General features: G+C 37.5%; 1 pseudogene; it reads left to right on the top strand.

The window, feature by feature from the left end:
• The window catches only part of LOC114633044, a 33,174-nt pseudogene extending 22,873 nt beyond the window's left edge, over positions 1-10,301 (top strand).
• Positions 10,302-11,993: the final 1,692 nt, after the last annotated feature.

Genomic DNA, 11,993 nt, shown 5'->3' with positions numbered 1-11,993 from the left:
TTTTTTTTTTTTTTTTTTTTTTTTTTTTTTTTTTTTTTTTTTTTGGTGGAGAGACTTTTAATGACTGTTGCTATTTCCTTAGGGGTTATGGGACGGTTTAGATGGTTTATCTGCTCCTGATTTAACTTTGGTACCTGGTATCTGTCTAGGAAGTTGTCCATTTGATCCAGGCTTTCCAGTTTTGTTGAGTATAGGCCTCTGTACTAGGATCTGATGAGTTTTTGAATTTCCTCAGTTTCTGTTGTTATGTTTCCCTTTTTATTTCTGATTTTATTAATTTGGATACTGTCTCTGTGTCCTCTGGTTAATCTGGCTAAGGGTTTATCTATCTTGTTGATTTTCTCAAAGAACCAGCTCCTGGTTTTGTTGATATTTTGTATTGTTCTTTCTGTTTCTATTTGGTTGATTTCAGCCCTGAGTTTGATTATTTCCTGCCTTCTACTCCTCTTGGGTGTATTTGCTTCTTTTTGTTCTAGAGCTTTTAGTTGTGCTGTTAAGTTGTTAGTGTGTACTCTCTCCAGCTTCTTTTTGTAGGCACTTAGAGCTGTGAGTTTTCCTCTTAGCACTGCCTTCATGGAGTCCCACAAGTTTTGGTATGATGTGTCCTCATTTTCATTAAATTCTAAAAAGTCTTTAATTTCTTTCTTTATTTCTTCCTTGACCCAGTCATCATTGAGTAGAGAATTGTTCAGTTTCCATGTGCCTGTGGGTTTTCCATTGGTTTTGTCATTATTAAAGACCAGCCTTAGTCTGTGGTGATCTGATAAGTTGCAAGGGATTATTTCAATCTTTTTGTATTTGTAGAGGCCTGTCTTGTGACCAATTATATGATCTATTTTGGAGAAGGTACCATGAGGTGCTGAGAAAAAGGTATATTCTTTTGTTTTAGGATGAAATGTTCTATAGATATCTGTTAAGTCCATTTGGTTCAAAACTTCTGTTAATTTCAAAGTGTCTTGGTTTAGTTTCTGTTTCCATGATCTATCCATTGCTGAGAGTGGGGTGGTGAAATCCCCTACTATTATTGTGTGAGGTGTAATGTGTGTTTTGAGCTTTAGTAAAGTTTCTTTTATGCATGTAGGTGCCCTTGCATTTGGAGCATAGATGTTCAGAATTGAGAGTTCACCTAGGTAGATTTTTCCTTTGATGAGTATGAAGTGTCCTTCCTTATCTTTTTTGATTACTTTTGGCTGAAAGTCGACTTTATTTGATATTAGAATGGCTACTCCAGCTTGTTTCTTGGGACCATTTGCTCGGAAAATTTTTTTCCATCTTTTATTCTGACGTAGTGTCTGTCTTTGTCACTGAGGTGCATTTCTTGTATGCAGCAAAATTCTGGGTCCTGTTTGTGTATCCAGTCTGATAGTCTGTGTCTATTTATTGGGGAATCGAGTCCATTGATGTTAAGAGATATTAAAGAAAAATGATTGTGGCTTCCTGTTATTTTTGTTATTAGAAGTAGAATTATGTTTATATAGCTATCTTCTTTTGGGGTTGTTAGAAGATTACTTCCTTGCTTTTTTGTACGTTGTAGTTTCTCTCCTTGTGTTGGCATTTTCCATCAATTATCCTTTGAAGTACTGGGTTTGTGGGAAGATATTGGACAAATTTGGTTTTGTCATGGAATATCTTGGTTTCACCATCTATAGTGATTGAGAGTTTTGCTAGGTATAGTAGTCTGGGCTGTCATTTGTGTTCTCTTATGGTCTGTATGATTTCAGTCCTGGCTCTTCTGGCTTTTATGGCCTATGTTGAGAAGTCTGGTTGAATTTTATAGGTCTGCCTTTGTTCGTTTCTTGACATTTTTCCCTTACTTCTTTTAGTATTTTTTCTTTGTTTTGAGCATTTGATGTTTTGATTATTATGTGACAGGAGGTATTTCTTTTCTGGTCTAGACTATTTGGTGTTCTGTAAGCTTCTTGTATGTTTATGGGCATCTTGTTCTTTAGGTTAGGGAAGTTCTCCTCAATAATTTTGTTGAAGATATTTACTGGCCCTTTAAGTTGGGAATCTTAACTCTCATCTATACCTATTATCCTTAGGTTTGGTCTTCTCATTGTGTCCTGGATTTCCTGGGTGTTTTGGGTTAGGAGTTTTTTGCATTTTGCATTTTCTTGGACAGCTGTGTCAATGTTTTCCATAGTATCTTCTGCACATGAGATTCTCTCTTCTATCTCTTGTATTCGGTTGGTGATGCTTGTGTCTATGACTCCTGATCTCTTTCCTAGGTTTTCTATCTCCATGATTGTCTCCCTTTGAGATTTCTTTATTGTTTCTATTTCCATTTTCAGATCCTGAATGCTTTTGTTTAATTCCTTCTTTGTGTTTTCTTGCAGTTCTTTAAGGGATTTCTGTGTTTCCTCTTTAAGGGCTTCTACCTGTTTACTTGTACTCGCCTGTATTTCTTTAGGGAAGTTACTTATGTCCTTCTTAAAATCCTCTATCATCATCATGAGAAGTGATTTTAATTCTGAATCTTGCTTTTCTGGTGTGATGGGGTGTCCAGGGCTTGCTATATTGGTAGAACTGGGTACTGATGATGCAAAGTAACTTTGGTTTCTGTTGCTTATGTTCTTGCACTTGCCTTTTGCCATCTGGTTGACTCTAGTGTTACCCGCCCTCACTGTGTAAGACTGGAGTCTGTATTTCCAGTTATCTTGCTTGTGTCAGAGCTCCTCAGACTCCAGATGTCTCTGTGATCTTATGATCCTAATCACCTGGGATGAAGAACTCCTGGGACTCAGGCCACCTCTGGGATCTGGAAATCTTTCTGCTCTGGGTGGAGTGGTTCCTCTAGGATGGCTCAGGATATGATGTCTCCACAAGTGCAAACCTCCTAGGTATCTGCTGCTCTGAGTGCAGTGGCTCCTCTAGGATGGCTCAGGATTCAGTATGTCCACAGGAGCAGACCGGCTATGTGTCTGTCCCAGTCAAAAGGACCAGGCAGGGACGGAAGGGAAGTGGAATTTGGGAGTGGCAGCATTTGGTAGCTGGTGGGTCCTGAGCGTCCCTGGCTCCCAGCTGTAACCTTGGGTGGGTAGGGAGTGAGATGTGTTTCTTACCCGCTGCTTTGAGTGCAGTTGCTCCTCTAGGATGGCTCAGGATTCAGTATCTCCACAAGAGCAGACCAGCTATGTTTCTGCCCCAGCCAAAAGGCCACAAAGTTGTTTTAATTTGCATCGTGGTGATCACTAAGGACTTTGAAAATTTCTTTAAGTGCCTCTCAGCCATTCAAGATTCCTCTGTTGTGAATCCTCTGTTTAGTTCTATACCCCATTTTTCAATTGGGTTGTTTGGTTTCTTGGTGTTTATCTTCTTAAGTTATTTTTTTAAAATTTATTTTGGATATTAGCCCTCTATTGGATGTTGGGTTAAAGAATATTTTTGTCTAACCTATAGGTTGTTGGTTAGTCCTTTTGACTTACGAAAGCTTTCCTGTTTCATGATGTCCCATTTATCAGTTCTTGATCCTGACCCATTGGAGTTCCATTTAGGGAATTTCCCCCTGTACTAATGAATTTGAGTCTCATTCCCACTTTGTCTCTTATTAGATTTAGTGTATGGGTTTTATGTTGAGGTCCTTGATCCATTAGACTTGAGCTTTGTGCACAGTGATAAACATGTATCCATTTTCATTTTTCTACACACAGACTACAAGTTAGACAAGCACCATTTACTAAAGTTACTTTCTTTTTTCCATGTTGTATTTTTGGCATCTTTGTCAAAATCAAGTATCCCTAAGTATGTGTTTTATTTCTGGGTCTTCAATTCTTATTCATTGTTCAACCTGTCTGGCTCTGTACCAATACCATGCTTTTTTTTTTTTTTTTTTTTTGGTTTTTCGAGACAGGGTTTCTCTGTGTAGCCCTGGCTGTCCTGGAACTCACTCGGGAGACCAGGCTGGCCTCGAACTCAGAAATCCACCTGTCTCTGCCTCCCCAGTCCTGGGATTAAAGGCATGTGCCACCACCGCCCAGCAATACCATGCTTTCAAAATAATCACCTTTCCTCTGAAGTATATAGCTTGAGTTTATGGATGTTGATTCCCTCACAAGTCCTTCTATTGTTAAGAATTGTTTTAGTTATTCTGGGTTTTTTTCTTTTCAAGATGATTTGAGAATTGCTTTTTCCATATCTTTGAAGAGTAGTGTTGGGATTTTGATGGGGTTTGCATTAAATCTGAAGATTGCTTTAGGTAGGATGGCCATTTTTACTATCTTAATTCTACTAATCCATGAGCATGGGCGTTCTCTCTATTTTCTGAGGTCTTCTTTGATTTCTTTCTTAAGAAACTTGAAGTTCTTGTCTCATACAGATATTTCTATTGTTTGGTTAGAGTTACTCAAAGATATATTATTTGTGACTAGTTTGAAGAATGTTGTTTCTTTCTAAGCCCATTTATCATTCTTATAAAAGAAGACTACTGATTTATTTGAGTTAATTTTATATCTAGCTACCTTGCTGAAGTTGTTTATCAGCTATAGAATTTATCTGGTAGAATTTTTGGGACTGTTCATGTAAACTATCATATCATCATGTGGTATCTGTGTAGAAAACCATTCATTTCAATATAGGCTTTAGTAGTAGGATCTGAAGACTTTTTGATTTTCTTCCATTTCTGTTGTTTTGTCTCTCTTTTCTTTTCTTTTCTTTTCTTTTCTTTTCTTTTCTTTTCTTTTCTCTCTCTCTCTCTCTTTCTCTCTCTCTCTTTCTTTCTTTCTTTCTTTCTTTCTTTCTTTCTTTCTTTCTTTCTGGTTATTTCAAGACAGGGTTTCTCAGTATAGTCCTGTCTATCCTGGAACTCACTCTTTAAACCAGGCTGGCCTCGAACTCAGAAATCTGCCTGCCTTTGCCTCCCAAGTGCTGGGATTAAAGGCGAGTGCCACCACCACCCGGCTTCTCTTTTCATTTCTGATTTTGTTAATTTTTATATGGTCTCTGGGCCCTTTAGTTTGTTTGGTTAAGGGTTTATCTCTCTTGTTGATTTTCTCAAAAACCAGATTTTGGTTTTCTTGTATAGTTCTCTTTCTGCCTATTTGGGTGATTTTAGCTCTGACTTTGACTATTTTCTGCCATCTACTCCTCTTGAGTGTGCTTGCTTGTTTTTGCTCTAGACTTCTTAGACATGTTGTTATTTTGCTAATGTAGCATCTCTCCAATTTCTTTAACAGTGCACTCCGTGCTACAAATTTTCCTCTTAGCACTTCTTTTATTGTACCTCATAAGTTTGAGTATTGTGTGTCTTCATTTTCAATGAATTCTAGGAAGTCTCTTTTTTTTCCCTGACCAAGTTATCATTGAGTAGAGAGTTATTCAGTTCCCATGGGTATGTGAGTTTTCTGTTGTTTGTGGTTTGTGTTATTGAAGACAAGCCATAGTTAGTTGTGATCTTATAGGATGCATGGGATTGCTTCAATCTTGTATCATTTCAGGCTAGTTATGTGAGTGATTATATGGTAAGTTTTGGAGAAGGTACCATGAGGTACTGAAAAGAAGTTACCCCAACTTGGTCTTCCTTTTTTATGAGCTTCATGTGGCCTGTGAGTTGCATCTTGGGCATTTCAAGGTTCTGGGCTAATATCCAATAATCAGTGAGTGAATACCATGTGAGTTCTTTTGTGATTGGCTTACTTCACTCAGGATGATAATTTCTAGTTCCATCCATTTACCTAGGAACCTCTCGAATTCATTGTTTTTAATAGCTGAGTAATACTCCATTGTGTAAATATACCACATTTTTTGAATCCATTCCTCAGTTGAAGGACATTTGGGTTCTTTCCAGCTCCTGGCTATTATAAATAAGGCTGCTATGAACATAGTTGAGCATATGTCCTTATTATATGTTTGAGCATCTTCTGGGTATATGCCTAGGAGTGGTATAGCTGGATCCTCAGGTAATGCTATGTCCAATTTTCTGAGGAACCGCCAGACTGATTTCCAAAGTGGTTGCACCATCTTGCAGTCCCACCAACAATGGAGGAGTGTTCCTCTTTCTCCACACCCTCGCCAGCATCTACTATCACCTGAGTTCTTAATCTTAGCCATTCTGACTGGTGTGAGATGGAATCTCAGAGTTGTTTTGATTTGCATTTCCCTGATGACTAAGGACACTGAACATTTCTTTAGGTGCTTCTCGGCCATTCGAGTTTCTTCCATTGAAAATTCTTTGTTAAGCTCTATACCCCATTTTTTAAAAGGGTAATTTGGTTGTCTGGAGTCTAATTTCTTGAGTTCTTTGTATATATTGGATATTATCCCTCTAGGTGATTCAGTTCTTAGAAGGAGCAACAAAATACTCAAGGAGCAAATATGGAGACAAAGAGAGGGACAGAAACTGAAGGAGGGGCCATTTGAAGACCTTTCCACCTGAGTATCCATCCCATGTGCAGTCACCAAAGGTAGATGCTGATGTGGAAGTCAGGAAGTGCATGCTGATAAGGGCCTGATATGGATGTCTCCTCAGAGGCCTTCAAGAGTCTGACATATTCAGAGGCAGATGCTCACAACTAGCCATTGAACTGATCATGAAGTTCTCAATGGAGGAGTTAGAGTGAGGACTGAAGGAGCTGAAAGAGTTTGTGGCACCATGAGGAGAGCAACAATACCAACCAACCACAGCTCCCAGGGTCCTAACCACCAGCCTGGGAGCACTTATGGAGGGATCCAGGGCTTCAGCTGAATATGTAAGAGTGGATGGCCCTGCCGGGCACAGATGGAAGATGAGATCCTTGACCTCATGAAGGCTGGACGCCCCAGGGGGTGGGAATTTTGAGGGTGGGGAAGTGGGAGTGGGGGGGTAGGTGGGGGTTACATCCACGGAGAAGAAGGAGGAGGTGTAAGGGGATGGGGGGTTCCCGGGTGGGTGGGGGATGGGGTAAGGGGATAACATATGAAATGTAAATAAAATATCCAATAAAACAAGAAAAAAAAAGAAGTTACATTCTTTGTTTCAGGGTTAAATGTCCTGCAGATGTTTGTTAAATCAATTTGGTTCATAACCTTTATTAATTTCACTGTGACTCTGTTTATTTTCTGTTGTAATGACCTGTCAATTTATGAGAATTGAGTGTTGAAGTCTTTCAATATTATTGTGTAAGTGTGAATGTATATTTTGAGCTTTAGTCAATGTTTTTTTTTTTTTTATGAATGTGGGTACCCTTGCATTTGGGGCATAGATGTTCAGAATTGAGACTTTCTCTTGGTGGATTTTTCTTTTGATGAATATTAAGTGTTCATTCTCATCTTGCTTGATATCTTTTGGTTGAATGTCTATTTTATTGGATATTAGGATGGCAACTCCAGCTTGTTTCTTGGGACCATTTTCTTTGAAGACCCTTTTCAAGTCTTTTAATCTGAGGTAGTGTCTGTCTTTGATATTGAAGTGTGCTTATTGTATGCAGCAAAATGCTAGAACCTGTTTGCACATCCAGTCTGTTAGCTTATTTCTTTTTATAAGTGAGTTGAGTCCAACTATTGAGAAATATTAAAGACAGTTGATTGTTCCTGTTATTTTTGATGTTGGAGCTGGAATTATGAGCATGTGATTCTCTCTTTTTGGCTTTCTTGTGAAATAATTAATATTTGCTTTTTTCTTTGGTATGGTGTAGGATCTGGGGATCTTGGCTCTCTGCTATTCCAATTACTCTTTGATTTGGTCTTTTCATTATGTCCTGGTTTCCCTGGATGTTTTGGGTTACAAGATTTTTATGTTTTGAATTTTCTTTGACAGTTATGTCAATATCTTCTAAGGTATCTTCTATATACATGAGATTCTCTTTACTATCTTTTGTATTTTGTTGGTACTGCTAAACATATTTAAATCTTAACCAGTATCCTTGGTTTTCCATTTCTAGGGTAGCCAATTTGTATTTTCTTTATTGTTTCTACTTCTACTTTTAGGTCTTAGAGTATTCTGTTCAATTCCTTCACTTGTTTGACTGTGTTTTTCTGTATTTCTTTAAGGGATTTATTTGTTTCCCTTTTAATGGCTTCTACCTCTCTACCTATATTTTCTTTCAGTGAGTTATATCCTCTTCAAGGGACTCTGTTATCTTCATGAGATAGGATTTTAGGTCAGCTTTCTTATTTTCTGGTGGTTGTTGTATCTAGGGCTTGCTGTGCTGGGAAAACCAGGTTGTGATGATGCCAAAGTATATTGACTTGTATTGCTTATAGTCTTGCACTTGCCTCTCACCGTCTGGTTATCCCTGGTGCTAGCTGGTCTGGATGTCTCTGTCTGGTGCCTGCCTCTTATGTCCCTGGGTTGATGCCAGTCTCATGATAGGCCTGTGACCCTGACTGTAGCACACCTCCTCCTGTGAAGCCTTCCAACTGTGTGGTCTTCAGAGGGGCAGACAAGCTGCTGATTTGCTGCTTTGGCAGCAGCAGACATTCTGGGAGTTCTTGAGACTATTTGGTTTACAGAAGAGTAATCATGCTGTTGCCTTCCATGTTGTTGTTTGCCTGGGAGGTGTTCAGATTGTGGTGTATGTTGGAGTGGACCTCCTGGAGGCCTTGAGACTGTGGTGACTTCAGAGGTGTCAACAAGCTGGTGGTCTGCCTAGGCAGAAGGGGCTGACTGGAAGGGCACTTGAATTCAGGAAGCAGGGATTTTACGTCCTGAGAAAACTGGGCTCCTCCGGATTCCCAGCGAGTGTGACGGACATGGAAGGTACTTTACTAGTTGTGCACCATGCAGCAGACCTTCTGGAGGCCCCACGACCACAGTTTCTCTAGACAAGGTTCTCATTTTCAATTTTTAATTATGCTAAAGATTATATGTGGATATAGACTATTTGTTCAGAGAATTTTGGTTTTGCTCATTTATGTTTTGACATGTGGTCTCTGTGTTTAGTACTGATACAGCATGATTTTTATTGTAGCATTTTAGATGCTGAAAGAAGCATATGTAGAAGACTCATTTTACATCATGAGTTTCTAGCTGACTAAGGTACACAGGATCACTATGAATCAAATCATAATAAAAAATTAGTGAACATTGTTCATAGTTCTACTTTTTGAATGTTTAATACTGATCAATCATATATTTATCATAGCTACTGCAAAGTACAGTTTTTAAAACAAGATTTAGAAGTATATTATCATTTATTGTCAGTAGATGTAGATCAGAGTTGAGAGTCTTTTGAGGATCCATGTAATCATGATGCAAAAAGTACAATCATGATGCTTCTCTTGAGAGCATGAATCCTTGAGAAAGTCTACTTTACCTGAAATGTCAGCAAACACCCGTTATTGAATCTCTTTCTCCCCAGTACAGTAATACTTGTCATCATTATTTGTATTTTTTTCAGAAAATCATCTCATATGTGGAAAACATGGGAAAGTTTTAGATCAAGTCACAGAGGGCATTGTCCATGAACAAGTGAATATACAGGAGAAGTCTTCTAAATGTAATGAGCTTAGCAAAATGATAAATGAATCCACCCAAAGTACACCTTATAAAATTAACCACAGAGATTCCTCTCTTCAATCCTCAAACCCAAAAAGGTGTAAAACTGGGAAAACCAGAAAAGTTTGCAAATATAAACAATGTCTACAGTCTTTAAAAGAGTGATCTGTTACTAATCTAAATCAAGGAGTACACATAGGGAAGAAAGAAAACAATAATACAAAATTTGATAAAGGTTTGGTCTCTAAATGTAAACAGATGCTGAAACAAAAAAAAGTAGTAAGAAGCTTTACAAATGTAGTGAATGTTACAACTGCTTTTCCCACAAAGGCCACTTTAATACGCATCAGAGAATTAGTACAGGAGAGAACCCTTACAAATGTAGTTACGGTGACAAATGTTTCACTAACAAAGGCACATTAAGAATTTATCAGAGAACTCATACAAGACAGAAACCTTACAAATTTAGTGAATGTGACAAATGCTTTGCCCAAAAATACAAACTTCATGTTCATCAGAGAATGCATACAGGAGAGAAACCTTATAAAATAAGTGTATGTGACAAATGCTTTAACCAAAAATACCATCTTTGTGTTCATCAGAGAATACATACAGAAGAGAAACCTTACAAGTGCAGTGTATATGACAAATGCTTTATCAAAAAATTCAGTCTTCGTTCATATCAGAGAACTCATACAGGAGAAAAACCTTACAAATGCAGTGAATGTAACAAATACGTTTCGCTCAAAGGAAGTCTGAGAATTCATCAGTGAACTCATACAGGAAAGAAACCTTACAAATGCAATAAATGTAACAAGTGCTTTACTGAAAATGGCAGTCTTAGAAAGCATCAGAAAATTCATATAGTAGAGAAAGTTTAGAAATGAAGTGAAGGAGAAAATCCTTGACTAAGAAAGGCCCTTTTAAAATTTTCCAGAAAATATATATATGAGAGAAATCTTTCAAATGTAGTGATTATATTAATCCTGTACTTTGGTCCTATATCTTAGAATGCCACAGAGAACACATAGAGAAGATATACTTCACAAATGTAATGTCTTATGAAATATATGACTTGATCTCAGTTCCAAAAAATCATCTGAATATTTATAGTGAGGAAAATGTTTCCACAAGAAAAATATGGCATATGTTTTATGTAGGCTGTATTCTTTGCAACACTTGATGTTCTACCATAGAGAATTACTATGAGTATGAAAAGTAATGAAAACCTTCATGACATGTTTAAATCTTAGATAATTTCCCTATTTCTGTTGGGAAAAACTCTGAGTATGTGAAAATATAGAGACATTTTCATTTAAACTTTTATTTGTTCACCTTCAAGTATTACAGCATTAAGACAAGATAGGGAAGTCAAAAGAATATAGTATTGTTGGACACTTTCCTTGAAACTGAAATAAACCATTCCAAAGGAAAATGAAATTAAGATATGTAATACACCCATCAAACTATTTTATAATACTGATAACATTTTGCATAGTTAATTCACATGAAGAAATTAAGACAAATTTTACTTAAAAGAGGATTTGATGACACACTGAGGCACCAAATTAGGATGCTCTTATCCTATAGAGATGCCTACACAGATATGCAGTGTGCTTGGAGTATCCAGTATTCATAATGCCTATCAAAGGCTCATTTTAAGTTTCAGGTTAATAATTGACTATGAGTCCTTTGTGCTCTTGTCAACAACTCCTTCCCATTGTCCTATATGTAAATCCATTAAAACTCACTGATTAATCAGGTTTGACTTGGTTGCTTTCAATTTCTACTTAGGATGTGTAGATGAATATATATTGTTTTTCCCCAGGAAATGTCTCTCAGGAAACATATGTGAAAGCCAATAATATTTTCTGCAAACTTGTAACCTGAACTTAATACTATTGGCTTTAAAGTGTAGATATTGTAGAATCCCTATGTGGGGTGGAATGATCCTGTTACAAGGTTGATTAAGAACAAAGGAAAACACATATATCTAATGGTCTTAGGACTGAGAAATCATTGATTCAACTCTACGTGAGTCTGTCTGTAAAAATATAATTTGAATTATATGTCAGTTTCTAAATTAGGAAACAGTGGAAATGTTCAGGAAGTTGGAAACACTGTATTAGACATGATGATTTGTGTTAAGTAAAATAGGGAACATTTTGTTCAGTGGATCAAGTTTACTGCCATAGTACTACTAAGTTAATTCAATAAGCCTCGAAACAGACAAAATGGAGAGTCTTTTGGAGACGCAACAATAAGTCTGTTGTCGTGCTTGAATTCCTGAGAATATGAGAGAAAAGTCTACCAAACAATAATGAAAATATGGCTTCATAATTTTCAGGGACAAACATCCATGTTGTGCTGTGTAACTGCACAATTAAACTCCTTAACACCACTTGATTGAGCCAAATTCCAATAACTCTCAGAACAATGCTACCCATTGGCACATATTACAGATCATTATGGTGTGCTGTTCTATTGTGCCTTAAGACTCCAGTCTGGCCCTTCCTCCCCTGCCTGGTCCTGTGGGCTGGGGCAGACACAGAGTTGGTCTGCTCCTGTCCTGTGGAGATACTGA

The sequence above is a fragment of the Grammomys surdaster genome, unplaced genomic scaffold, assembly GCF_004785775.1.
Source record: "Grammomys surdaster isolate TR1022 unplaced genomic scaffold, NIH_TR_1.0 503, whole genome shotgun sequence".
Taxonomy (NCBI): domain Eukaryota; kingdom Metazoa; phylum Chordata; class Mammalia; order Rodentia; family Muridae; genus Grammomys; species Grammomys surdaster.
The sequence above is the reverse complement of the archived record's forward strand: the minus strand, read 5'-3'. Positions and strand labels throughout refer to the sequence as shown.